Source organism: Staurois parvus, unplaced genomic scaffold, assembly GCF_062004578.1.
Source record: "Staurois parvus isolate SC_StPar_1 unplaced genomic scaffold, SC_StPar_1.0 ptg000763l, whole genome shotgun sequence".
Taxonomy (NCBI): Eukaryota; Metazoa; Chordata; class Amphibia; order Anura; family Ranidae; genus Staurois; species Staurois parvus.
Genome location: NW_028318559.1, coordinates 155,403 through 163,923, shown reverse-complemented (window position 1 = coordinate 163,923; position 8,521 = coordinate 155,403).

The window sequence follows — 8,521 nt, the reverse complement described above, 5'->3', positions numbered from 1 at the left end:
ACCCCTGTTTGTTTGGATCTATGAAAGTATGTCAGGTGTTTAGCGGCTGCAAAATGAGTTTCCTGTAGTAAAATAATTTTTGCCCCTAGGCGTTTATACTGAAGGAAGGCAGTTTTACGCTTGTTTGGTGAGTTGAAACCTTGGACATTATGTGAGATACACTGGATTACCATGGCAAACAAGAGTCACATCAATCAGCATTAAGGTATTCATCTGAAAAGTATCCAAAAAAATTTGTCTAGTCAATGGAACATCCAGATCCACATCAGATAAGGCAAAACCCGCCAGTATCCAATTTATGGAGCATCCAATTCACAATATGGAGGCTGGGACGTCCACAAATTGGTGTATAAACAACGTCATGTACCAAAATTTTCACAAAAATAGAAACATAAAGCAATAGAGTTGGAGCTTTAAGAGCCCCTACAACTAAAGAAATCGCAATCAACCATGGATCAGGTAGGCTATCAGCCCTTCCTGAAAAGACAGAAAAATTAACACCATAAGCACCATAAAACATGGGAAGTGGAGCGGCCACCACGCAACTGGGCGGTGACATTTCCAGCCATGCTAGGTGGCACAGGGTGGGGTCCAAGAGTCCTACAGCACCAGCATACGGGCGTTAAGTAAAGGCCCGATGACCCTTGTTGAACTTTTGCTCGTCCATGTAGATGAAAAGGAGATCAAATCTAATATACATATATAAGTATAAAGAGATTGCAGCCTTGTCCAAAAACCCATCCAAAGAGTGAATAACATATAAATGAGCAGAATCCTTTCATCCTGGTTCTTGCCTGACTCTCCTCCTTTCCCTTCGTGGAGATGGAGTATGCCAAATTGGAGATAATTGAGGAGTGGAAGAAGGGTGTTGAGGTGAAGGAGCATCCGCCAGGTCTAATTTAGCCAGAATTTCTCAGCCTTCAGGAAGAGATGTAGCTATGTATGTGCTACCATTGTGTGGGACTATCAACTTAAAGAGGGAGCCCCATTTGTAGCGGATATGAGCTGAGAAAAGGATGGATGTGATTTCTTTCATTTTTCTGTGTTTCTCCAACGTAGCCAGAGAGACATCTGGATATATTTGCAAAGTTGAACCTTCAAAGGTGATCATTGAAGTATTGCAAGCAGCCCTGAGTATATCTTCTTTGATCAGGAAATCATTCATAGATAGTACAATGTTGCGAGGCGATTTATCATTAGGAGGTTTTGGGCGCAGGGCTCTATGGATGCGATCACAAGCAAAGGACCCAGTATCGTGGTCCGGAATGAGGGACCTGAATAGCTTGGTTGTGGCCTGTGAAAGGTCAGTCACAGTCTCTGGGACTCCCCAAACTCGCAGATTATTCCTGCGGTTGCAATTGTCAAGATCCTCAACTTGTGCCTGCAGCTGCGTAAAGGCCGTCTATAGATGATCGTGATCTCTGGACAGCTCGCCATAAGCTAAGCTGAGCTCATCATGTTTGGTTTCTAAACGGTCAGTTCTGGAGCCCAACGTAGCCATTTCTTGAGAGAGGAAGTTTGTACTCTTGTGGAGTTCTGATTGGAATTTAGCGGCTAACTTGGTGTACATAGTTCCCAAACAAGATTCCAAATCCCCCTTTGTAAGTTGCTGTGCGTACTCACTGTCCTGAGCTGAAGAATGCGCTGCGGTATCCTGTGTGGAACCGGATGGAAATGCTCGTTCTGTGATATCTTGAGACATGCTGCAAATCTCGTGCGCTTTCATTAAATATGTCGTAAGGGATTTTTGAGCATTACCCCTACTTTTCTTTTTGGTAGACGGCATTCAGGAAGTCTCCTGGGGGTGATCAATTGAATATTGTATAATCAAGGGTAGTAATGACCACAGGGGACCTATGATGCCCGATACCGGTGCAAAGAAGTAATTACATAGATGCAATCAGGCGTCAATTCCCATATTGTACAATTTACATATTGTAAAAATTAAATTCAACATGAGGCAGTGAGGGATGGATATCAGCTGTGGTAGTTAAACATAATAGGAGCTAAGGAACCAGATGCTGGCCCAACCGCTGTTATGTGGTCAGATAAGGCACAGGGAACTACAAGGCACAGGATCTCCTGGGTTCCAGGACCTAGAGCCGACCAGATAGTATGTAGGGAGTACAGATGCCTGACTGCCAGTCACTGCAGGCCTCCAGGCCCAATATAGGCCGCACTGGCAATGTCACAGGCCTCCGGGGCCACAGGCACCAGCCACCGCCACCGGAGCACTCGCAGGGGACCTGATGGTTGTTGGCCGCCCTCTCCCGCGCTGACTGTACTCACGGGGGGATGGATGACCTCCAGATCCAGGCCAGGCTGTGTCGCGGTAGGCGGTGGTAGGCCTCACCAGGCCGTGTTCGTCCACCACGACTGATGAGGGACAGGTCCGCTCCAATTCCCTCCTCCAGGTGTGGGCAGGGTTATAGATGCCTCCGATGCCAAGGGCTCACTGCTGCCCAGATGGCAGTGGATTGTATTGCGGTAGGCCGCGGCAGGCCCCGCCAGGCCGTGTACTGCAGCCGCCTCAAAGAGAGGCCAAGGTGGCACCGCTCCCCTCCTTCAGGTGCGGGCAGGGTCAGGGAGACCTCCGGTGCCCGCTATTCACCTGCTGCCGCCCGAATGGCAACAGATTTGCTGTTGAGGCGCCAGAGCTCTGGATTATGCGGCCGCTCCGATCGCCATCATGGACACGCCCCCTTAAAGTCAAATTTTAAAATTATTTTTGACTTATCAACACATGTCCTCATAGTTAATGGTAGGCTTCCTGATTCTGAAAACAGTGGAATATGCCTACACAATGTTCATTGGCACGACCACTTAGGAGTGTGTGACAGGGTGACAACTCAAGGGGGAAACACAGAAACAGGGACAGAGTGTTGTCCCACCATAACAGCAAATGCCTGAACAAAGACCTTCATTGTAGAAACAACAGAAAGCAGCTCAAATACAGTATAAGATTAAAAATACCTAAACCTGGTAAAGCTTCTACAGCTTTAACATATTTAATTACATTCAAGGTTTATCAAATTAACCACTTGCCGCACGCCCACAGTACATTTACTGCGGGCAGGTGGCACATGCAGGCTTGATCATGTACATATATGTCATCCAGCTTGCTTGAGGTTAGCGGTGCACAGCATGCTGCTGGACACAGCAGATTGTGGCTCCTAGTACCATGCCGCTTTAAGCGGCCTGGGCATCATGTGGTCACTATGCAATCAAATTATCAAAATATCAACAAAGCTGCTATTTATTAATCTCATTCATAAAAGCTGTGCTTTCAATACAAAGATGCTGTGATTTACCCACAGCTATTGTTATAAAGTTATTGTGCAAATACAAATGCAAATCCTGTCATGAAACAGCTATAATATGGTACCTGGGCCAATCACAGTACGCTATACCATGTGACTAGCTGTAGCCAATCATAGATCACTAGTACTCACAGCTGTTATGAATGAAACTTAGTTCAAAGCATTGCTGTTACAATGATCATCATTGTAATAGCAATCAAAGTGTAAAAAAAAAAAAAAAACCTGATCCCCCTTCCTGAGTAGTACAGTGGTATTGCGGTAACACTGAACTACTTTGATGAAAACATGTAAAAAAAATAGTAAAAATTAAAAAAAAAAAAAAAATGTTAAAAAATGTATTTAAAAAATTCAAAAAGCGGTAACTTACTGCATCCAAGTGTGTGTTAAGATATGGCACAGCGTTTTTCAAAAAGTTTTTTTGCAGTTCACTAAAAACACTAATAAAATACCACATGAATTATTTTACAAAGTGTAATTAAACACCAGCGGTAGTGTATATATTGAATCTATCATATGTATGGTTTCCAGCTCTTAAAACTTCAAAAAGCTGAAAAAATTGAATTAACCCAAATCATTATAGTTTCCATGTAAGAAAAAGAGTCAGTCGTCTGTAACCAGAGCTGCCCTTTTTCAAAATGATTCCGTTTTTTTTACTTTGGCAGCAAGTTTTCATGTTGGTAAAACCAGAAAAATAAGATAATAATACTTTAATTATAAAAACTTGAAAAACAGCTTGTATTTGATTGCATAAAGTTTTGTTTGCATGGCAGTTAAACAGGTTGGGCAAGAAAAGTTTAACTGAAGATTCTTCCTGCTTTTTCCAGCTCTCACTCAACTCGTACCCACCTAAACAAAAATTGCAGATTAACTTTAGGCTGAAATGAATTGAGCTTTGAAACATACACAAATAAAAATATATTTTAGATAAAATATAAAAACTGTGTTCAGTTTAATATAGTGCTGTCAAAACAGGGCCAACTGGTAATACTCTATGGGCCAGTTCACAATACATGCGTTTCAGTTGCTTTTTTCTATATCCAAAATACACAGAAAGTAGGTTACATGGTTGTCAATGTTATAGTTCACATCAGTGCTTGCAGTTCCAGTGCGTTCCAGTTGCAGAAACAGAAAGTAGAACATGCTGCATTTTTTCTGCACTGAACTGTACTGGACTGCACTAAAACACATAAAAAATGCACCGGAATGCACATGTCCCTATTTAAATTGAAGAAAAAGAGAGGGGAAAAAATTAACTGGAACACATTAAAAATGCACTGGAACATGCTAAAAATGCATAAAAAATGCTCATGAAAAAATGCATCTGGAACACATCTGGTCTGCATTTTTATAGTGTGAACTGACCCTCAGAACATAAGAATGGCCAGGAATAAGGCAAACTATGAAACAAAAGACTTGTCAAGCTACTGGAGGGGTACTGAAGCTTGCACACTAGATGCCATCCTGGAAGATCTGCTTCTGACATTAAACAGGAAAAAGAACATTTTAACCTATATTTTAAAATGTCATGTTAAAAAATCTGCTTACATCCACAGATAGACAATAGATATAGTAATAGATATGGTATGCTAATTAAAATGTTGTATACGTTCACCAGCAGTTAAAAAAAAAAATAATAGTGGTTGTTATTTTCAGTCATGAATCTTGGAAGACATATGAGGTGTAGACAGCATTCAGTCAAAAGGTGATTCCCTTGAGTGCATGCTTGCAAGATTGAAAATTGAAGATTATCACTCCTATTACTTCATATTTAACCCTGTTTTTTCCCTTTCATGTTTTCAGTAAATCCCATCCTTCCACCAATTGCCCAATTACCACATGATAAAGATAAGCACATACCTTTTTTGCCTGCTACAAGAGTGTACAGTGCAGAACAGGACTGTGTCTACTATGGCCTTCATCAACTTTTCTTCAGCAATTCATTAAGGTAGAACTATAGACAAAACTTTATTTTTTTTTCATTTTTATGGAGAAAGGAGGGGTCAAAACCCCTGCCAGTTTTTGCCATCTGTGTCCTATTGGGGAGATTTACCTTCCTGTCCCATAGCCAAAACAGGAAGTGAGAGAAAATCCCTGCAAATTAAACTTCCTGTAAAAATTTGACATACACACAATACATTGTAATCTGTTAGTGTTACATTACTGTATCAAACCATTTCACCTAAATGATGTCCCTAGTGCTTTGTCCTGTGCCCTGCCTGCACTTTTACTGTTCCTTCTGCCTGGGAACTGAGAAACGTCCATGGCATCTAAAAAGTGTCCCTTTAGGTCAAAAGCAGTTTTAGACCAGCTAGAAAACAGTGATAGTGAATTAGAAATACTTGCAAAATTGAGCGATAGTGATTTGTGGGGAAATTCATTATCAGACGCTGAAAACAATTCTGCGACTGAGCTCAGCGATGTGCGAACTTGGTGCTCTATTTCAAATTTCAGTGTTTTTGGTTTGATTACATTATTGAATTAAATTTATTATTATTATATTATTTTTTTTAATGATTATTTATTATATTATAATTTATGATTTCGTGTTTAAAACTTTATCATTCTCGGGATGTTTACTAGACTCTTGTTTGGACAGATTTAAGTGAGTTATTCCTAAGAATTACAGGCCAACAATATAAAACAACAAATTCACATGCAAAAAAATGTACCGCTTTGACATTTAAAAATATTGATTAGTTAGACTGCCAGGGTGGTTAAGGGAATTCCTTGGGGACCCCCAGGTCACCAAACCTAGTGTTTCCAATGGAATTGAAATAATGGTAAACAGGACAAATAGAGAGAGTGAATCTCCCTATTGGGAGCACAGACAGCAATACAAACTGACAGGGGTTCTAATCCCTCTCCACTCTATTCAAAACTAAAAAAAAGCTTTGCTTTTAGTTATATTTTAAGTTAAAAGTAAAAAGGTGTCTCTGAAATCCTATTTTTTTAGAACTTTTGTTTAACTCAAGTCTACTTAGTTAAGACAAGTAGAGATAATTGCATAACAGCAAGGTAGTCACAATTCCTCATTCCAACATCTAACCTGCCTATTCATTCTTGACATACTGTATCATTTGTATGAGACAAAAATTGCAGAGAGTACATTCATCTTTGTAGTGTTTCGCATTTTATTAAACTGTCCTGTCAACTTAGTGACCCTTCTCATTCCTTGAATAAATTAATTACAGAATCTATAACATGTCTGTAGTTAAGAATATATATCTTCACCTAGGAATTAAGAAAATATAATCCCAAATATCAAAATCTACCGAGAGGGGCATTCCAGCTGCTCTTATTTTATATCCTTCAGAGGATCCAAACCTTCCAAGTGAACCTTTGATCATAAGTAGATGAAAATGAAATATTAACTGATTTATATCTTACTACTTGTGACGGAAGCATAGGCAGGACAGAACACACAAAGAAGATGGAAAACACACAAAGCTTTCTTGAACTATGAAAGACACTCAATCAGGACAATTCATGGCACTCCGCGACATGCGGCTTGTAGGGACACCCACGGTAAGCGGGCTCACGGGGCTCAACGGGGCTCTGGCTGTGCAGGCTGCCCTCAACACAGCTCCTACACAGCATACTAGGGGCAACATCAGGCCCCCGGGGATTCAACAGGACTCTGGCTGTGAAGGCTGCCCTCAACACAGCTCCCACACAGCATACTAGAGCAACATCAGGTTCAGGGGGATTCAACAGGACTCTGGCTGTGGAGGCTGCCCTCAACACAGCTCCCACACAGCATATTAGGGGCAACATCAGGCTCACAGGGATTCAACGGGACTCTGGCTGTGGAGGCTGCCCTCAACACAGCTCCCACACAGCATACTAGGGGCAACATCAGGCCCCCGGGGATTCAACGGGACTCTAGCTGTGGAGGCTGCCCTCAACACAGCTTCCACACAGCATACTATGGGCAACATCAGGCTCACGCGGATTCAACGGGACTCTGGCTGTGGAGGCTGCCCTCAACACAGCTCCCACACAGCATACTAGGGGCAACATCAGGCTCACGTGGATTCAACGGGTGGTCTGTGCGCACAATAGGGACAGTTCATGTCACGGGTGGTCTGTGCGCACAATAGGGACAGTTCATGGCACGGGTGGTGTGTGCGCGCACTAGGGACAGTTCATGGCACGGGTGGTCAGTGCGTACACTAGGGACAGTTCATGGCACGGGTGGTCTCGCCAATAGGGGGGGCAGCGAGGAGGCGGCTAAAAGGCTTGTAGTCCAGCACCAAGGGCAAAGGAAAGGTCTCTGTGGCAGATTGTAATCCAACAAGGGGTCATCACAGGAACAGTTCGGGTAAAACAGGGAGAGACATATGCTCACGGATCCGACAGGGTGCCCGGTCTCCCAGGGGTAAGATAATAAGACACAGGTACTTGTTGGGGTCCGGAGGAGGCGAGTAGTCCCTCCCCTAGGCTTGGGGGTCTCAGGCAGCTTCCACACAGCATACTATGGGCAACATCAGGCTCACACGGATTCAACGGGACTCTGGCTGTGGAGGCTGCCCTCAACACAGCTCCCACACAGCATACTAGGGGCAACATCAGGCTCACGTGGATTCAACGGGTGGTCTGTGCGCACAATAGGCACAGTTCATGGCACGGGTGGTCTGTGCGCACACTAGGGACAGTTCATGGCACGGGTGGTCAGTGCACACACTAGGGACAGTTCATGGCACGGGTGGTCAGTGCACACACTAGGGACAGTTCATGGCACGGGTGGTCTCGCCAATAGGGGGGCAGCGAGGAGGCGGCTAAAAGGCTTGTAGTCCAGCACCAAGGGCAAAGGAAAGGTCTCTGTGGCAGATTGTAATCCAACAAGGGGTCATCACAGGAACAGTTTGGGTAAAACAGGGGGAGACATATGCTCACAGATCCGACAGGGTGCCTGGTCTCCCAGGGGTAAGATAATAGGACACAGGTACCTGTTGGGGTCCGGAGGAGGCGAGTAGTCCCTCCCCTAGGCTTGGGGGTCTCAGGCAGCTGGCCAGTAATCCCCCTTGGCTTGGGGTCTCAGGCGACAGGCAGACAATCCCCGTTGGCTTGTGGTCTCAGGCAGCTGGCAGGTAATCTTCCTTGGCTTGGGGTCCCAGGCAACAGGCAGGTAATCCCCCTTGGCTTGGGGTCTCAGGCGACAGGCAGGCAATCCCCCTTGGCTCCTGGGGTCCCCCTTCCTC